The following is a 21,911-nucleotide window of genomic DNA, read 5'->3' on the forward strand; positions in this document are numbered from 1 at the left end:
ACCTTTCATGTAGTGTGTAACATAGATCTAAGTGAACAAAAACATCCTGCAAAGTTTGAAATATGAAAGTGCACCGTATATAAAGTTATTGTCTTTCAAAAGTGAGAGTCGACTCTGAGTCATTTTTATGAATCGTTAGAAGACCGAAGCTTTTTCTCTGACTAGATGACGTCAACTTGTCAAGTTATTTGAATAAGATACGCCCACTTATTGCTCTCCAAGGCCAGCAGGGAAAACATCATGGCGACGAGACGCTATGTTCTGAAGTGCGGCTCAAAAGCCAACTTTTTTCATCTGCCCAAGGAGGAGCATTTGAAGACTAAGTGGCTACAATTCACTATACCACAGAAGTATAGTCCGAGCCTTGTGCTTTGTTCGCGTCATTTTGAAGACCATTGCTTTTTAAATGCAATCAAACTTGGATTCGCGAGCTGGCTGATATTGAAGGAAGGTTCAGTTCCAAGTGTATTTGCATCAGCTTCCTCCTCCGTATCACAACCTGTAAGTGTTATTAATAATTGTTGCTTTTATATTTTATGTAGCATGCTTAATAATTATTTTGTTTGTTGTGTAAGCACCGTTTAGCTTCTAGGTCTTCAATGACAATTGTATTGAGATATGTGAAGTGTTTGTCGTTGTTTTCGGAGTTGTCTAAAGAATAGAGTAATAACTGTAACGTAACTGCATTTTTTTTTTTTGTAAAAACGTTATGTTTATGCATCGGGCTAACGCAACCAAAGACTGATTGTGCTTTTACAATATGAACTCTGGGCTATGCTCGCTAACATTAAATTCTTTATCTTATTTTTCGTTTTTTACTACAAACTATAAAGCAGTGGACTATAATCATTATTATAATACAATTTAATTGATAAAAGCATCATTGTACTCCGTGTTAAAAATAAGTATTATCTCTGTAAACACTGCTGGGTCATCTGACCAATCAACGCAGATTAGCGTCGCTCAAAGGAGGGGTTTGAAAAACGAGTCGTTAAACGAATCATTTGGGAGTCGGTGAGCAAATCAGGTAAAAATAAATGCATATTATACGAAAACAAAAGTGTTTTTTGTCATTGCATGCATGTAAAACTGTTGTTGGGGACTCCCTAAACTCCTTTAAATGTCATAATAGGTGCCCTTTAATAAATGCATAAATTGGAAAAATTTCACCCTAGTGGCCTTCATTACAATCTATTTAAACAAAACACATACAATTGTAATGCATTCTAACTGATTTAGGTTGTTAAAAATACAATTTACCAAAAAGTGTCCCACTTTACCTGACTTCACCCTAGGCTATATTCCTCCATGCACTCAGTAGCCTATTTAAGCAGAAATTAATATAAACGTGAGAAAAAATAAAACGAGCTCCACAGAACATAAAATATTCATTTTATTTAATTTTTCGTGTTCGCATTTATGAGGAAAAAAAAATGTTACGGACGTGACAGATCTCGGTTACGGACGTGGCCGCTCTGAAATCGGCACTAAAAGAGGCTTTAAAACATTCACAGACCTCAATCAGAAAGCACAAAGCCTTTCTTTAAAGTGAATTTCGTTTTGTATTAATTTTATCTTAATTTTAATCAATGTTTCATCAACCAATTGCCTGGATTTAATAAATAATAAGTAAAGCAAATAATAGATAGGCCTATCTATCACGACGACACGGAGGCGCCGGCGCATGAAGTGGAGCTCGTCTCAAAAATGAACCGAAACTCAGCACAGACCTGAGAAATATATATATTATCTACAAAACGCTTTAAATCATAGTTTTAAACGGAACAATTCAAAACGAAAGAAAATTATGTAATCCGTATGAAATGTGCATTTCTCTCTGCCGTGTTCACTAGCCTAAGAACGCGAGTCAGCATCGTCAACTTCATCTTTGCAGCGAGACAGAAAACACTTGTTTATTAATAAAAATGTCTCCTTGCTATATTTGACATATTCAGATTACTTTGGCCAGTTCTTTGTGACAGCTTTTAGGTGCTTTATTGGCAGCGCCACTCTTATATGTTACATGAACGGGTCACCACTGCATCAGCACCAAATTTTATTTTATTTTTTTAATCCCCCAAAAAATCGTGATACGAACTGAATCGTGGGTCAAAAATCGTGATACGAACTGAATCGTGGGTCAAAAATCGTGATACGAACTGAATCGTGGGTGAAACATTGTGATACGAATCGAATCGTGGGTTTGGTGTAACTTACAGCCCTACTATAGCAACCCTAAAAAGTGGTGGGTACAAAATGACTCATGACGAAATGTGGTGGGTACGCGTCCCCACCGAAATCGACGCCAATGAGTGTTCTGTGAAAGATTCTCTTGAGTGCTGTTGTACATACTCACAGGTACTGAACAACATTGACTGGCTGCATGTCAGGAATTGTTTTTACATGAAATTCGTCACTTTCACGCTATTCTTCTGCTTCCTCATATGCTGCTGCTTTAGCTGAAGCGACTGCTTGCTGCACGTTCAACCTGTAAATTATGTAGACTGGCATCCAAGTCTGCTTTTTGTTTCATCATACTTGCTTCAAGCTCTGCTTTTTGTTTCATCAGAAGTGCCTCTTTCTCTGCATAGGAAATTTGAACTTGTGCTGCAACTGCTTTTGCTCTGGCTCTCACAGCTGCTGAGCTTGTGCTGGACCTTTTTGATAATGATGACCTGGAGGATCGCGATCGTGGCTCAGTGGATTTCCTTATGTGCTCCCCTTCCTCAGCTGGTTGGTGGCTTGCTCCTTGTTGTTCCTCCATTGTGAGTTGCACCTTATCTTCAAGAGGAGGAAGTCTCTTGGAAGACCGCAGTATCATGAGCTGTTCATGTAGAAACCTTGTTAAGCTTAGCCCGCTGTGATATTTGACTTTTTACTATTCTGCTCTCACAGAACGTGACTGTGCTCCATTAGACTGTGGCTGCATTCCAAACCGCATACTTCCCTACTATTTAGTATGGGAAAAAGAGTAGGCGAGCGAAAAAGTATGTATGAATCCAAAAGAGTAGGCGAGAATTACCTGGGTGACGTACTAATTATCGCGAGATTCGGACTTAAGTGCGTTCCAATATGCCTACTTTCCTACTATATAGTAGGCGAAAACAGTACGTGAAGGAAGCAGTACGTTCCAAACATCAGTATTCATAAAAGAGTAGGCGAGAAGTTCCCGGATGGCTTACTGCTTCCAGCCAGATTTTTGAGTGCTCAACCGGTGGATACTCTTCTATCCCAGGAGGCCACGCGAGGGGATACGTCATTATCAAACATCACGGAGATCAGCGACGCGCGGGGTTTCAAATGTGAGTAAACACGGTTCCCTGTGTTAAAATTACATGTGTTAAACTACTATAGAGTAAACGTTTTAACTGTTGAAGGTGTAAAAGAGTTAGACAGTATAGTATGATTGTGATTTGGCTGTAAAAACACGTTTTATTATGTATAACGTTAGCTCTAGCTGACAGGAGCTCCAGTAAGGACACGTAAGTTACGTCTCTAACGTGGATTTACATAAACCATAAACATCTTAAAGACGCTTATTTTAAACGTCTATTTACATCTGACAGGAACATCTTTTATAAGTATTGCAGAAGAGCACATCACAACATGAAATATACATCTGAGTGATATGTGTGCTATTATGTAGAACATATCTATAAAGTAACTAAACATAAGTTATCTATTTTATTTGTCAATTAGTACTGTTGATAAATTGAGGAACATGTATGTTGGATAAAAAGTTAAAACAACCTCAACATGTAAATGTAGTGTTGAGCTCATAAATCACAGAGGTTATGGGAGTCTTGTCTGGATGTTACAGGGACAGATGAACAGATGTGTGTTTATCCGGTGGAGAGAGGCTCATGAAGCTGATGCTGTCATCAAAGGCTTTGAGTGAGTATACTACAGAAATGAATAATAATTTAAATATTAAGTTGTAGTTTATTTTAATTATTGTAATTTCAAACAGAGCTATTACAGCACCTTTCTGATTCTTGATTTCTGTGCATTTGCTGCACAGCTGTTGTGGTGGAGCAGGACCTGCAAAGAAAGATGATGGCGGCATTTGTGGAAAAAAGCATTCTTGTCTGCTAAATAATACTGAAATCAAATGACATTGTGCTGTTAAAACTACTGCTTTTGTGTTATGTTTGTGCATTTTTGTAGGATCTGAAATGTCAGCAGACTGGTGTGAGCACTGAAGATGAGGAGCACAGAGCTGAATCCTGGAGATCGTGCCATGGACGAGACCCTCCATCACTCCACCGGCCCTTATTGCCTCAGATTGTGAAGCACAACACATCACGCAACAACCTCCGGCACTCCGGCACGGCTCACCTCCGGCGGTCCGCTGGTTCATCAGAATAAAGCCGCAGAATGGGAACCGCTGTGTTGAGATGGCAGTAGATGTGGTTCAGCGCCTGTAGCCTATATACATGATTGTAGTTTGAATAAAGATTTGTTTCATGTGTTGACTTGCATTTGTTTATTGTCTGATGGTGACTTTCATTCATTCATTTACTCCTTTATTAATATTTATCATTGTTGTCAGTAAATAAAATATCATTATTTAATTAATTGTTTGAATGAAAATGTAGATATGTTCACAATATACACATCTAGAGTGTATTCATGCATAGCTATGTCATATGACATAGGCTACATTACATTTTGTTTGTTTTATTGATTTTTTCAGTAAAAGGTAATATAATTAAGTATCGGTCAGTAAGCCACTTTTGCTTGTGGATGAAAATGTTTGGATATAAAATAAAGAAATTAACAACATATTCAAGAGATGACAATTTTGGGATTTCGTAATAAAAATAAATAATATCGTTAAGGATAAAACGGTGGGTCACATGTAGGGTTAAATATAAGAACTTAAATCAACCCTAAATGTATTCTCAAAATAAATGGGCAGCAGTTTCTTTAAAAAGACCATAAAATGAGCAAGTTTAATCAATATCAAGATATTTACAGATAGATGAATTAAACGTGTCGTTCAAATCTTTTAAGTTGTTGCACTTGTGATAACGTGTCGTAGCAGGTCACATGATAACGTCAACATGGCAGATGTCCGGTTCGCATTCATACTTAACGAGATTTGGCTATAAAGTACCTACTCTTTTAGCGCTCGTTAAGTAAGTACTTATTGAAATTAAGTACCTACTCATTGAGTATGCGGTTTGGAATGCAGCCAGATAGTGAACAGATTGGAATAAAGTCCCAAGGCGTAACTTTTCTTGGTGATTATTCTTTACTGTTAAACTGAAATACAAAATTTTTTATATGTAAATATATATATTACAGGAAAACAAACACAATAATACTGTTGTATAAGTTAACAGTCAACTGATTGCTCTCAGTTCAAACCATTCTCTACAAAGTTCGTTTCAATGTTGTAATCAGTTCAATCACTTGTTACATTCAACAATCAAAACTTAGATAAAGTAGAATAAATTTGTTAATTACTTACAGTCAAATGTTTTCCAAGGCTAAACTGTCAGAAGATCGCATTTGTAAGCCGTAGACTGTAAAAAAATATGGACGTTGTTTTATTCTCAGAAGATCGCATTTGTAAGCCGTAGACTGTAAAAAAATATGGACGTTGTTTTATTGTCAGAAGATCGCATTTGTAAGCCGTAGACTGTAAAAAAATATGGACGTTGTTTTATTTTATTTTACAAAAGCACAACGTTTTCTTGTTATTGTGAGTTTACACAAATAAAAGTAGTTGCGAATAATGTATTATTATTTTCTGTATGACCAGAAATGATAAATTATTTTAAGTTTTTTCTATTATTATTATTGTCTAACCCGTATTATGAATGACATTTGACGAATTGCTTTGTTCCTTTTTTGGATAAATGCATCTCTAAATATCTAGCCTAATAAATGTTATTTTATCACGGACCCCAAACACACCGCGTCTTCTAAGTCAGGTGACTGTAAATGCGCAAAAACTGTTTCCATGGCAGTTTTGCGAAATATTCCTTTTTGCACAGTTGGTCGCAAGATCTGTGTGCTTTGCAAAGGACAGCTTGGTAAAAGGCAGGACACACCTTGGAAATGCCAGGCATGTAATGTTCACTTGTGTCTTCAGTTGAACATTTAGTTCCTCCACATAGAGGAATTACAATAAAACAGATTGAAAAACAAAACCTTTGAATCTCCTCTCATTCTTTGCCTCACTTGATGGGCCATTAGTCATTGGGGGAGTGTCTGTCACACCCCGGGTCTGAATCTCATTAATATTGATGGGCCATTACCACTTCCACTCATAAACCTCTTCTGACAAAAAAACTGTCTTACAAAGTTTAAATCAATGTATTGTTTTATGTGAATGACTAGGCAGGATGTTTTTCACATCATTTTGAAGCCAGAACTCGAACCGACAACATCCATTAGTCAAAAGTCTTGGGAACACATATTTAGTATGTGTTTTGTGGTTTTATTTCAGCAACTTTCATTTTTATTTTTTTCAATAACCACGCATAAACATTATTCTCTTAAAAATACAAACATGTACATACATGTTGCTCACATATTATGGTAGCCCCATTTGTGCTATATAGAGTGAATTTACACCTTTGCCATTAACATGTTTATAAATAACTGAAAAAAGCACAAATGTCAGGGCATTTCAAAACATCCCAAGGGCCCCAAAAACACCTTGGTCCCCAGAGGGTTAATTTCCAACCCTTTACTCAAAAACAGAACTGACAGTGCAAACTCACACTCCTAGACGCACAAACTTGTGTTATGTTTTTTGTCAAAGATGTTATAATCTTTAACAAGATGTTTGACATTATTTGACCAGTACATGCACACAAAAGACAAGTCTCGCGCAGTCAGACAAAAGGTAATAATAATAATAGCAATAATAATAATAATTATAACATAGTCTATCCTAATATTAATTATAAATACAATGTATATAAAATATAAATACAATATAAAATAATATAATATAAACAACAAATACAATGGATTGACCACCTCATATGGTGTGTATTTTGCAGCTCATCCTTTCCTAGTGAAGGATAACAAATTTTAAGAATCTATTTCATTTTAGGTTTAACTGATGATTATTGAGTTTCCAGCAGTAGATTCCGGCAAGACTTGTAAATGAGTCAAATCATTGAGATCTCTCACCTTTTGTTCTGTAAATTACTTTCAGAGCCCGTTTGCCCAAGGCAAGCCCATCAGGGACCAAGCCCATTTGCCTTTTGTTCTGCAAATGGCGTTCGAAGTCCTAAGCTCAGACATTGCTGATTAGATTAGCAATACAATAGAGTGAATATGCTGATTGGTTCTGGAGCAATCCAGACGCGATAAACGCCATTTTTTGACATTTGGATTTTATTATTGGAAATCACTGTTCAGATGTACCTTAATCTATGTGTGAATTGCTGCCATTAATACGATTTTAAAATGTAAATTTTAAGCCTACTACAAAATGTATTTTTTCACAAAACGCGATATCCGCCAGCCCAGTTTCTTTACAAAGTGCGATATAATGGTTAGGCTATAGAACGTTCAGGATGCTGCGTGAGCTCAGGACGTCACGCGAGGAGAGAGTCACCGCCGGTGAAGTGCTCCGAGTTTGCTCAGTGATTTGACGATAATATCAAAACAAAAAACATATTTTTAAAAAGAGGATTCGATAGGCTAACTGAAAAACGTTTACCATTTAATTGTTTATACTGTAGGCGAGCTGTCAGTCACGTAGGCTACGTCACTGATCAACAGCTGTCTGTCAGTCAGAGAATCAAAGCTTCAGAGTCAAGCTAACGTTATGAATTTCGATGACGGATTGGAGCCGGTCATTCCAGCTGCTGTTGGGAGAAAGAGGAAGGCATCTAAAGAAAATCATCAAAGGGAGAAGACCAAACGGGCAATGCATTCAGGGGAGGGAAAACATCTAAAGATTAATTGTGGTCATTGTGCAACACACACACACACCAGTGATGCGCGGGTCAATGTATAAACAACCCGCACCCGAACGACGTTTTCAATAACCCGCCCGCAACTCGGACCGCAAAAAAAAAGAAAGAAAATATTGTACCCGACCCGCTTCCTGACCCGCGTTTTTTTAAAGTAGCTATAGTAAATGCTCATCGTAGTCATTGGGCCATAGACGGAGGAACTAGGGGTGCGCATTTTTCTGAATGCTGTACGATATCGCCTAGTGTTTTGTAATAAAGGCTTGATTTATTCATTTAATTCGTTTCATTTTCTTAACAATTAAGATGCTGCATGTGTTTATCCAGTCTAATCGAAGTGCGCGTTTCTCCCCGGACTTTCCCAACAAAAACCCCGCCCCCTAGCAAATACATAAAACTGACATTACTGAGCTATATGCGTTTAAAAGTAGCCTATTAAAATGGCACAATGGCATTGCTTAGTTCAACGTGTTGGGAAATCGGGCATTTTGTCCCGCGTCAGCTTTTAGTCAAAAGTTAATAACGCGCTCAACATTCAGGATTTCCCACTGTCATCTCTGATGAGCTCGTGCGTCATCCTCGCGCAGTTATTCAGCCAATAAAGTGTACACCTATGTATTTCATAGAACATTGTGTCTAGTACCCTACTATATAAATTACAAAGGTTTAATTGGCATCTTTATTTCAAACTAACCGACCGACCGCGACCCGAATATCATTAAAATATTTTTGGATGACTCGTAACCGCGGGTGACCGCAGGCACCCGCTCATTTTGGATCAACCCGCGCATCACTGACACACACACATACACACAAACAAAATATTGATTCACTAGCTTTTCTTAATGGTATTACAGTAATAGAATATAGCCTAAGGTGGATATATATATACTTTTGTCCAGTCCGGCGCCTCATAGCTCTGCTCTGCGCTCAACTCAATTTTTTTTTAATATACTCGAACATCTCCGCGTCGCGCGACAACGAATCGATAATGAAATTCGTTGCCAACTCTTTTAATAATCGATTTTATCGATTCGTTCTTGCAGCCCTATAAATTTCGATATGCTACAAATAGAATGCCTAACTATGATAGTTTTGCACCAGCGGAAGTTTATGTATAGCCACACGCCCCCTCCTTGTGTTTTTCCAGTCAGCTGCGCGTCTCTATCTAACCGAATAGGCTGGCCAAAGCCATCGATTTCAAGATCCTGGCCCAAGTCATGTTCTTTTAACCAAGTTTCAGTCAAAGCTATGACACAATCATTCTTAAACTCTGGTATGAATCTAACATTTGCCTGCAGTTTGTCCACTTTGTTCCTTAAAGTCCCATTCCGATCATTTTTTGAGCCATTTTTAAACATTTCCAGTGGTCTTTAAATTATGATTATGCCATTTTTAGCCAAAATCTCAAAACCTGTGCCGTTTTCTGGGACTTCGCTTCAGCAGAGTGGCAGAAGCTCATTAGCAATTCGCCTCTGCGTTGTGGGCGGAGCCGTTGGCACGGAGACGACCATCCCCCTCCCCGTTGCTGAGAGCTGTCTCTCCCGCGAGCTTGCACCCCCAACCTGTCATTACCGGTGCAACAAAAATGGAAAGCAATATTGGAGCTATCCAGCCGTACAGTTTTGAACCAGATGCCAGCTCGGGCGAGGAACAAGAGGACGTACATAGATCTAGTCGTCTACAAGTGGATGTATCAGAATGGTATTGTTTTTGTAATTTCTTGAATTGACTATTTCAGGCCAATAACTCCTAATAACATGTTAGTAAATAAATATGTTTGTGGACATGCTCCAAACATTTATTCAGATTAGCCTTTTTTAAGTTTTCATAGCTATCACACAAATAATAAATCATAGTGCTGCAGAATCAAGTTTACTTATAGAACACATTGAAAACCTAAGTGTAAAGTTTAAAGTTCAATTGTGCATGTATTTATTATTCCCCCCCCCCTCCCCCTCCCCCTCCCCCTCCTATCAGGTGTTCTTGTGGTAAATGCATTACTATGCCCATTGCTACAGATAATATTTGCTGCTGGGAAATACCCAAGGTAGATTATATGATGCTATAAATTACTTATTTACAATTGTATTGATAATAATTTTGTCTCCAATGTAGGCCACTGTCCACATAATTGATGCTGTCTGTATTTTTCCCCTGTAGGTTGTTGTCAAACTAAGGGCTCTACTGCAGCCTCATCCTACCTGTATGAGTCTTCACCCAGGATTAGAGCCAGTGTGCCTAGATGAATATGCACTTGAAAATGCCCTCAATATTTTCAGAGCCCTCCATGGCCCTATGCTAGTAAATGTTTATAATGCGTAAGTAAAATACTGTTAAACAGTTCGTGCACATCAAAAGATGCATCGGAGACATCACAAGATCCCACATTGTGTTGTCTCAAAAATGTCTGCATTTCAGATTTTTGTAGTGCAAAATATTGAAACAAACAATGATTTACTAAAACATTAATCACATTTTATTTATATTATTATTAAAGTATAAATTTAAGTATATACAGTAGTTACAATCTTGCATTTTTTTCCCCAGGCAGATGAGGTATCTGGCCTACCGCCAGTTTGTCAGCTGGGTGTGGGGGTACTTGGGCCATGGCAATAGGATAGTGATCCCATCCTGTGTCGTGGTCAGAATCCGCCAGCAGTATCCAGACCCTGAGGGAAATTATGTTATGATTGCCTTTTTCCAGATGAAGAATAAAAAAATAAATAAAAAGATTTTGAAAAAATAATTGTACTTTACTATTCTGTTGAATTATAAAACTATAACTCTCTCTCTCTCTCTCTCTCTCTCTCTCTCTCTCTCTCTCTCTCTCTCTCTCTCTCTCTCTCTCTCTCTCTATATATATATATATATATATATATATATATATATATATATATATCAGTGGTGGGCCGTCAGGGCCAGCAAGGCCTTCTCTGCTGGCCTAAACATTATCAGAATCACTGACTTGAACTTTAATATAATTTTTTTTATGAATGAGTATTACATGATTCCCAATAGTCCATTCTCGTAATTTCATAGCTTTTCTCTTGGTTGCGCTGCTTCCAGTAGTGTATGTTTATTTTAGCGCTTTTATCCAATCATATTTCAGCCATCATGTGTTGCCAGGGTCAAATATATCTGCCTCGAGGCCTTCAGAATCGATAGTGCGGGCGCCTGTAGCTTAAAATGAATGGCAATGAAACTGTTGCTTTAACCAATCAGATAATCAGTCAGATTTAATAAGCCAATCAGATTTCGAGTTGACTGCACCGGGGCCATCTAGTAGGCGGACAATAACGTAAGCATTTTCACGCCCTTTGATTGGATGGTCAGAGCGTGTACTATTATTACTGGTAGTCAGAGATAGCTAATCGCATCAGTAGCGAACTGCGTAAACTAAAATATATTCCTGTAGATTTAATAGTTTTTCAACCCACAAATTAATGTTTCTTTCCTTCCTCGACCACCAGCAGGTTCAAACCTACCGGAAAAAAATCCCTTATTCAGCTTACGCAGAGTCACGGATCTATATCGATCTGTCCCGGGTAAAAACAGAACTGACTGCAATGTAACGTTATGCCAGGGCTGATTTTGAAGGCAAAAGTCCCGCTGATCTCATTGATATCGTTCAAAAATCTGTGTGAGAGCTTGTGTCAGCTGTAACGTTACACATCGTCTTGTTTTGCGGTGTTTTCCCGGTTTACTGCTTCTGTCGAGCAGACACTCTCAGCATGCCAGAAATACGACGGGACAGACTGGACTTTCAGCACATTATAGCCTCGATGGCGATAGAAAAGGTTGTTGGGACTGAAACGCACAGACAACCTGTACATCCAAGTAATTTACGTCTTTTTGAGGAAAGAAATTAGGATGGATTTTGTATAAAAAATAGTCAGTAGTTTTGGTGAGTACAATGCATTTGCCCCCGTTTTTGTCCGTGTATAATATTTTCTTCGTAATTTTTCTTGTAAATTTATGATCGAAGCAAATTCTTTTTTCAAACATTAATACTTTTGTAACCATTGAAGGATAAGACAAGGGAGGATCCGTTTCCGAATTTATAATCGGAACGCAAGAACCACTGTAGGCCTACACTAACACAAAAGCCGAACTTACTCGCTCGTTTCTCTCTACCTGACCTTTCCCGAACTCACCGCATTAACCCTATAACTGCCGGTGCAAAATAAAAACAGGAATTTCACTGTTTTTCGTTATTAATTCAGGTTCATCACTAAAGGCCTATGTGTAAAATGCACGGCCCGCCACTGATATATATATACAGTTAATATTAATATCCTCTCTGTGTTGTCCTGACCCTGACTCCAGGCACTGTCTGTTAATGATTGAAATTAAACATCATATGAATTTAAATAATCAACCAAAATAGACTGCCATGACATTTGTGTTTGACGTCTGCCAAGACGCTAAATAAATAAAGTACATCAGTGGCTGAAGCGAGATACATAGGCAGCAACAGCCTCTTGCTTGTCTGGTCTGTGGAACTGAGAACACAGGGTGTCTGGGATCTTCAGTTCCTGAAGCTCAACAGTGAATTTTGCTGGTTCATGCAGCACCTCGTCGAAGAAGACACGCATTAGGTTGTCCACATAGGCAGGGAAGAAAAGATAATCATAAATCTGTATGTACCAAAAAGATAAATAAAAATAAAACAATTACTGATATGTCTTTAATCTACCATATGATGTTTTTTTCTTCAGTGGCTGGATCGTGTGTTTTCCTTTCTTGTGCTTGGGGTATTTGATCTTGTATGCTGGTGTTCCGTCTCTAGACGTCAGCTGTTCCCTGTTTCCATTTTCATTAAAATGCAGCGAAGCGAGATACAACCTGAAATAACAAATATATAAAATGGCCATAAAAAACCCCCCCAAATGAATAAATTCCAACCTGGATTCAACTAAGAATATAGGTGAGAGACAGGTGTGTGCTTTTCCAAATAACAAATAAATTGACTATTCTGTTTACCTGCATAGCATTCCCCTGTAGGAGAAGACAACATTTTTGGGGGCAAATCGCAGAATGACGCTGTGGAAACCCTCAATGGCCGATGTTTGGTGCCTTGGGCTGAGTTTTGCCACACCTTTTAAGAGGTATTTGTTTGACACAATCCTCTGCAGTTTAAACAAAGCCGTTGATGCTGCAGTTAAAATATTGATAGAATTAATATTAGAATATTCTTTTTCCCTACACATATCCAATATCACTTTTAGGAAAGTTGCGCAATAGCACAAACAAGTTGATAAATGAATGTTGATATGTATTATTTATAGCAAACAAAAGCATGGATACCAGTACACTACATGATCTTGAGATTACATGCCTGATTTCAACCACTTTTTGGGGCGGCTTCCATCCAAGGCAGGGTGCAGACACTCAGGGAAGAGGACGTTGTCATGGCTGTGGATGTTCTGGACATGATTACTGAACGATGTCCACTTAGCTACAGCTTCTTCACCCGATGAGGAAGAGATGGCACACCAGTACAGATGGTTTACCCAGCCTGTTCTCACGCAAATGCGTCTCTATAGCACGCAGTGTGTTTATCGTGCAATTTATACGCGAAAATGAGTTTTTACGTGGATATGATACGCAGTTTTGCGCGTGCATATGATACGTACTTAATTGCGTGATATACACACGCACCCCACACCACTAATCCTACCCAAGCGTATAATACACACGCACCCTACCCCACCCTAAACCCAACCATGTGCTATCCATGCATATACTATGCACGTAAAAACTCATTTTCGCGTATATATTACACGATAAACACACTGCGTGCTATATAGACGCATTTGGTGAGATCGGGTTGGTTTACCAGGCTCTGCTGCCATCTCTTTAACTCATTGCAGTCCTTCATCTTTGCCAGAGCCTCTACTTTCTTCGAAACACCTGAATGACGCGAATGAGCAAATGGAAGTCTGGGGGGGATTATACTCACGATAAAAACCTTATGTTTTTTATATATTTTATAATGTCATAATTTCACATTTAATCTCCAAATTAATGTAGAAACAACAAAGACAGTATATTTTAAATATTTGTCTAAAAGGTAGGAAATATACAGAAATTTAATAAAGTTATCAAACAGTTTGCACTGCATAAATTTTAAATTATACATAGATTAATCCTTATTAAAGTTACAAATGTTATTTTGTCAAGAGCAGTGAGTGTTTTTCTCTGTTCCCTCTGTTCTTTAAGAGCAGCCGCCGCTGACAGAGACGCGGATCTCACACGCGCCTCATTCTCTCACAACTCTTCTTTATGTTCATTTAAAACTATTTAACTCATTTAAGAATGCTCAGTCTGCTCTTATGAGGATACTCGACAAAACGGACATTTTTGTGTGTTAGTTCGGTCAACTTCAAGCCGAAAGAGAACTCGATTTTGGCGCTCAATTTGTCTTTGCGTTAATGGTTTAAAAGCATTTTCAAGAATAAAAGCGCATCATATAATGTAACGCCAGCCAAAGGATGACAGAAAAAATGGATGCTGCGTTAATTACGTGAAATATTTACCACGGAGTTTTCTCCTCCCATTTCTACCAGTGATCGCTTTATTCAATTTCCAACGTCGATCTGCACACGTCAACAGCGCTACTGAGTTGTAGGTTGCCAGTTGTAGGTTGCCAAAAGTAGTTGCGAATAATGTATTATTATATTCTGTATGACCAGAAATTATAGAGTATTTTAAGTTGTTTCCACTGTTGATAGGAAAATGCAAGTGTTCGCGTCCGCGGCTCCGTGCCATGCAGTGCGCGCTCACACTCCGCTCCACAAACCCTTGGATATGCGTCAAAATCTTGTGTTTATTTGTGATATTCTTAGCCCTGTATTATTATTGTCTAACCCGTATTATGAATGACATTTGATGAATTGCTTTGTTCCTTTTTTGGATAAAAGCGTCTTCTAAATGTGTCGCCTAATAAATGTTATAATAATGATAATAATTATTATTATTATTTGTGTAGGCTACACGGACCCCAAACACGCCACGTCTTCTAAGTCAAGTAAATGCGCAAAAAACTCTTTCCAAATATTCCTTTTTCGAATTGCCTGAAAAACCACCTCATGCGAAATTTACGTGTTTCCATTGTGCGTATTTTCAATTCGCAATTTCAATTTGCGCAATTTGAATGGAAACGCAGCAACTGACAGTAATGCAGCGTCTAGGTTTAACAACCTATGAAACTAATAATTAACAATATTAAACTAGAACGAAATAAGCTTAATTTAAAATGGCTTAGGCTATTAAGAGGTGGATAAACGCACTTTGGAGGTGGGTAAACGCTATTTCAGAATTTTGGGATGTGCGCAAACGGCGTTTACGTGCGTTTAGCTTCCACTACATCCCGCGTATTAGACAGACAACACATATTAGATAATATTTGTAAAACAAAGGGAAACAAACAGAAGAACATTAAGACACAACAATATTAATATAAAACTATCAAGACATTAACATTTTGCATTAACATGAATCCTCATGGCATAGGCTACTATTAGACTATCATGTGATATTAAACTTGCTTCTTTTCTTCCAGCTTTTCATCCATAGACAATTATTTGTAATTATCTGCTCAGAAATTCGCAGTAACGGATCAATATCTCTCTCTCTCTCGCTGTAAAATTAAACGTGAAAGGGGGCGTGTTTCAAGATACTCAACAGGGAGGGAGGGCAATACACTCACATGCACACAAAACACACTCCTTGTCGGCCAGCGCCCGGGCGATCGATTCACTCAGCCATTTGCGTAGAAAATAAATGTAATATTATGATTTCCGTAATTTTTTTAATATATTCGTGTAGTCTTCCGAGTGGGCCAGTCCGCCCCTACGGTGAAAAGCGAAGTATCACATCTACTTGGCGCCGAAATAGCGAAACTGCTGGGAAAAGGGGCTATAAAGGCCGTTCCTCTAACGCAGAGCGAGTCGGGCTTTACTGACGCTACTTTCTCGTCCCCAAAAAGGGTGGTGGTCTCAGACTCATCCTAGACCTCAGACGTTTGAACAAGCGCTTATGAAATGCTCGTTCAAATTGCTGACAACCAATCCTCGCGCAAAGTCGCCCGTGAGATTGCATGGTTTATCTCAGTGGATCTGAAAGACGCTTACTTTCAGATACAGATAGCATCCCGTCACAGGCTATTCTTGATATTCGCCTCCGAGGGTCGAGCTTATAAGTACAATGTCCTGACGTTCGGTCTGTCCTTAGCACCTCGCAGGCTCGCACGTTCACGAAGTGCATGGACACGGCGCACGCGCGCTCGCCCCCCAACAACGGAGTATGCGAATACTGAACTACCTCGACGATTTGCTGATTTTAGCTCAATCAGAGGCAGAGCTTATAATTCACAGCCGGAATATTAAATAACCGGAAGTAACATTGACACTTCGCGCCACTGTGTGTGACAAATTGCTGTTTGTTTTGCTGATGGCCAGTCACTGGCCCGCACGGGCCAGTGACTGGCCAATCAGCTAGCCCGACATACTCTTTTACTGGCCCCGGGCCATCGGGCCATTGCTTATGTCGAGCCCTGTCAAGGCATCTCCTTTTCAAAGGTGGGGGCCTTGTCTTGTCCGGTGTTGAAGTAAAGCCTCCAAACTCTGCTTTCACCTCAGTATTGGTTCCAAAGGAACTGGTGGATGTATTGACTTGGATAGCTGTAATATGCCAATTTTAAATATGAACAGACATGTATTACTATGACTACATATTACAGTCCAGGGGTCAATACACATCCGGTGACACTATTTCATAATAATAAGTGACATTCACATATTCAATTTTAAGAAACGGTGCATACAAAGACATCACCAATCTACTAAGACATCACCAATGAACACTAGCACAGATATTTTCACAGATATTTAATTCTAAAAATATTAAAGACAATAGAAATCATTAGATCATGTCATTACACAAATCGACACTAAGCTTTACTTCGAATGGATTTGAGAGTATACTCTGACGGCTGGGTGGCCACAGTTGCCCTTCCCCTCTTCTGTGGCTCCCACTGACAGCCGACATCTCTTGTCTGTGTGGCAGCTGCAGAAGTTCTGCAAAACAGAACACAAATAAATTTACCATTAATCATACACTTTTCTCAGTAAGGTAGAAGTCAATATAGAAGCATTACAGTATTATATACACGTTATTATTATCTATCGGAGCTCTGTTCACAATGACATGCAACGGCTTGTGGTTGTGTGTCTAACCCTGCTGCTGAGTAAAATTAAACACAAAACACAACTTCAAAAAAGCCCCTGTAAAACGCATTACATTACATTACATTATAATCTACATCGCTTTAACACAGATGAAGTTATGGTAACAGAGAGTTGCCACATTATGCATGCAGCATTATTGCCCGGTAGATAGCTGATGTAATAATGAGCAAATAGGCGGGATCGTTGAATTGGCTCCTGACAGAAAAGCGCCACTTTGGCCGCACTGTGCTAGCAAAAAGGCGGGATAGTTGAACTAGCTCCCCATAGAAAAATAAATAAACTTACCGGTAAAGACACAGGCTGTCCAGTTGATGGTGTCTTGATGGAAGGCACTGCATCCGGCTTCAAAAATTATTTACTGACGAAGCCCATTTTTTTCTCCTGCCAGTTGGTGAAACAGTCTTCAGTGAAGTGCTGACCGCAAACCGATGTGTGGTTTTTAACATTACTGGGACCAAGGAACGTAATCCATCTATCTCGCACAGCACAATGTTTTGGTAAAGCATGAAAGCTAATACCACTATCTCTTCTCTTAGCATTGCAACCTGCTACCGCACATAGGTGTTGATCCGCCATCGTCTTATCTACTCTTCAGAACCTGAGCGGGCGGGGCGGAGGGGAGTATGAGCTCGTGGCCCCGCCCAGTGGAGTTACTACGTCACAACTCCAGTCTATTTTAAACGGCATATTAGCGTCTGCTACTGATTCACAGCCATTTGAATGTAGAAATACTCAGAAATACAACTTTGAGCTTATTTTTCTCAAGATATGTCCTCTAACATTAGAAAAATGCCACAAGAACATGTTAACACCTAGAAAAACATGATTTTCATCGGAGTGGGTCTTTAATGATTGCACGTTTCCAAGGATGACCGAGGGAAGTGGCAGGCGGCGCAATCCAGCTCTGCATAGCCTCCGTTGCTCTCCTCCCCTCCGGCCACACTTTCTCACCCGACCTGCTGCTGTCACCCGCAATCCTGAGACAGGCCCACGCCGTCTTCCGCATGCTCCACTGCCTCGTCCACGGATCCTCACCTCGCTTGATCCACAGACCAAGCTCTGTTTGTCGATCGACACAAGCAGACCCACACCTGTGAATCTCTGGTGAAATTTCATCACAAAGAGTCCGCGGGGCTGAACCATTGCATTGGATGAGGAAATCAATGAAATGTCCTTATTTCTTTATATCCGTGGGATTCGCGTGTGGCGCTGATAACTGTCTTATTAAAAATCGCGCCCTGCTTCATACCACAGTCATGATAAAAACATCAATGTATTCACTCATCCATAAACATTATTGAATTCATCGGCTTGACGACAAGTTCCATAATTCCGGAGGAAATATTGATGTCATCAACCTACGCCTTTGTTATTGTAAGAGGTTAGCGACCCCTAGCGGTGAAAAAAATACTTATTGTATCTTTAAATTAACAATAAAATTATGAGTTACATTTTAGACACAATATTGTCAATATTGTTTGTTTTCCCTTTATTTCACCATCAAACCGTAGCAGAACCATGCAACAGACAGCGATGATTTTTTTTTTTACTGACTGAATCCGACTGAATACTGACTGAATATATTACTAAGTCCCAGGGGCTCTGAAGTAAGAGAACCTACTGTCAAAGTCCCCAAACTGGCAACAGTGCAACTGCAGCTGACTTTCTGACATTACTTAGGAACTCTACTCTTCACTGACTGAAAGTAACACATAGATGTGATTTGATTTCTGTTTTTACAGTCAAATCTTGATGCTATCTAACTCTCTGAATTTGAGAATTATATAATCATATTTAAATTATACATACAATTTTTTTTACCTGAACCTCATTTTTTACCAATGCAAATCCCTTTTTAATGTTTGTGTATTTCCCTTCTTGTTAGACTGCCCATCTAGGAACCATTGGTGGGTGTAAAGTCCAAGTTGCAACTAGGAGAACATTAACAACATTGATTGGCCATTCTTTAGCCACTCAATTGAACTGTAATGGCTCAAACCAAAAGAGACCTTTTCAGAACCTGAGGCTAAGGAGGGTTGTAACAGGTAAGCTAGCTTGTGGTTTTAGAAATAGCATATATCAGTTAACAACCACCATCGCACACCTGTGGGTGATAGGTGCGTAGGATACGAGGACACAGAGTAGGTCAACAATTCAGCAATTGAAGAATTCCCGCACACTATCGGTACTTGCAAATAAGAAAAACTTTTTATTAGCAACGTTTCTGTCTCACGGCATAAACAGATATTCAAAACTCAACTCATTTACAATAAACACATGACTAATCAACAAACGCTCCATCTGTAACCACTTAAGCTCATTAAAGGGATAGTTCACTTTAAAATGAAAATTCTGTCATCATATACTCACCCTCAAGTTATTTCAAACCTGTATGAATTTCTTTCTTCTGCTGAACACAAAGGAATATATTTGGAAAAATGTCAGTAACAAAACAGTTACCAGGTCCCATTGACTTCCATAGTATTTTTTTTCCTACTATGGAAGTCAATGGGACCTGGTAACTGTTTTGTTACTGACAATTTTCAAAAAGAAAAATTCATACAGGTTTGAAACAACTTGAGGGTGAGTATATGATGACAGAATTTAAATTTTAAAGAGAACTATCCCTTTAAGAGTAGGCTACATAATGAACACGTCATCATAAACAGTTACACAAATGTAATTCTAAACTTTTACAATAACCAGCAAAAATCCATCTGTAACCACTTAAGCTCATTAAGAATACATAATAAAAACACATAATCATAAAAAGTTACAAAATTCAATTCTAAACTGTTACACCAATCAGCAAAGTTCCATCTCATCAAGAACACATAACAAAAAACACATAATCATAAACAGTTACAAAATACAACTACAACATCACATAAAATAATGCTTCATCATTCATAACCCTAGGGGATAAAGTCTGAAGAGTGTAAATCCAAAAAAGTTCACGTCTCTGTAGGAGCAATTCAATGTCGCCCCTTCTAGGTGGCAAACTCAATCCCACAAAAGCGTAAAGAGGTAACATCGTGATTACAAGTTAAAAAATGTGCTGCAACTGGATAATTTGTATCTTTTCTTCTGATAGAACTCTTGTTCACTAATTCTTTGTTTCAATTGACGTGACGTTTTTCCCACATAACCTAAACCACAAGGGCATCGGATCAAATAAACAACATGAGTAGAAACACAAGTAATCACAGATTTGATTTTATATTGTTTACCAGTTCTTGGATGACAGAAAAATTATGTTTTGAATGTATTATTGCACTGAGCACAATTCCCACAACGATAAGTTCCATTCTGTATAGACCCTTTTACTGTTTGTACACAATGATGACGTAGCAACGTATGCGCGCGCATATTGGCAACGGAAGTATGGCGAGCTTGTCAAGCTACTCGAGCGGATTAAGCAACACAGACAGAGAAAGTTATTTTAAAAAGGTGACTTTATCAAATGGTATCCGGCTACCAGATCCGTGTACTATAGTGGAGTGGATAGAAGACGTTAGCAGATGGCCAAATATACAGTGGCCAATTATATATACGTATTTAGTTGAGAAACCGAGCGTGTACACCCGAGAGAAATTACGAGCATATGGCACTGGATGCTTATGAATACGTTGTCTGTGGTCATGTACAGAACGTTAAATACCATGACATAGACTCAGAGTTTTGTGTGTTGAAATAAGAAATTCTTCCTAGTCAAAGACAAGGACACAAGACAACAATGTATGAGGCTTGAGTTATAATCAACCAACGAGAGAACTACGTCCTCACGGCGAACTGCACCTGTATGGCGGGGTAAGTAGGTTATTATTTGGTATTGTGGGCTTGTAGTTGATACAAAGATGAATTATGCTTCAGTGTTACTGTCCTTTCAGGCTTAGGCTTAACCTACTCTCCTTTACATATTCTCATATGTTCTCATAACCAGGGTTTGAAACTACAATTTTCACGAAATACACAGTGCCAACAGTGTTCAAAATGTCAGCAGCCAGCCAATATCATTCAGTTACATTCAAAACCTGTTTAGGCTTAGGTCGTATACATGCGTAGGAAGTCAGATGTTTACTTCATAGTCCGAGACGAAATTTGGCTGAAAGCAAATGTTACTTTCAAGACCTGGTCATTACATTATTGATGATCAGCCAGTAAGTTTATTATGTTTTTGTGAAATTTCAGACTTGGGTCATGCTGCAGTCATGCAGCTGCAATATTATTCAAAGTTGAGCTCTATGTTAGGATGGGAAGGAATCAGCTTCCACAAACCAAAGAGGCTAGACAGGCAGCTTCAAGCACCTTTAACATCTGCTAGGAAAAATAGTATCACACCCAGAGGCATGTAATAGTTGACAGCCTTGATAAGCTTCCTATTTCCATAGTGTTTTGACACCATAATGTAGCATGAGAAAGGTGTAACTTGGTGATGCAGAGATGAAAATGCCTACAGACACAGTTTCATTTTTATCAGTATAATTTATGTTAGTGAATAGGTCTGCGCTTGTCTTCAGGTTACTTATTTTTAGAAATTACATTTGTTTGCTGTATATTGTACACCTGTGTGTTTAAAGCTCTGATGTGAACATTATGCAGCACAGTAACTGTGTCTTTTTGTTGCTCTATTATCAGTGTTGACAGATGATGATATCCGGGAACTGCAGGTTGTGGGCCCCTGTGCTGCAGTGCTGACAAGCCTGGAAAA

At 38.8% G+C, this 21,911-nt stretch overlaps 1 protein-coding gene and 1 long non-coding RNA gene across 2 annotated transcripts in view; one reads left to right on the forward strand and one right to left on the reverse strand.

Annotated features, from left to right (window-relative positions):
* LOC307003877 (uncharacterized protein) overlaps positions 1-21,911 on the reverse strand; it is a 337,300-nt gene that overhangs the window by 270,928 nt on the left and 44,461 nt on the right. The window lies entirely within an intron of this gene.
* On the forward strand, positions 2,927-4,415 carry LOC307004222. The gene is made up of 3 exons (XR_013798945.1): positions 2,927-3,302; positions 3,821-3,894; positions 4,168-4,415. It is a non-coding gene; the product is annotated as an uncharacterized lncRNA (long non-coding RNA).

The sequence above is a fragment of the Phoxinus phoxinus genome (assembly GCF_949152265.1).
Source record: "Phoxinus phoxinus genome assembly, chromosome: 9".
Taxonomy (NCBI): domain Eukaryota; kingdom Metazoa; phylum Chordata; class Actinopteri; order Cypriniformes; family Leuciscidae; genus Phoxinus; species Phoxinus phoxinus.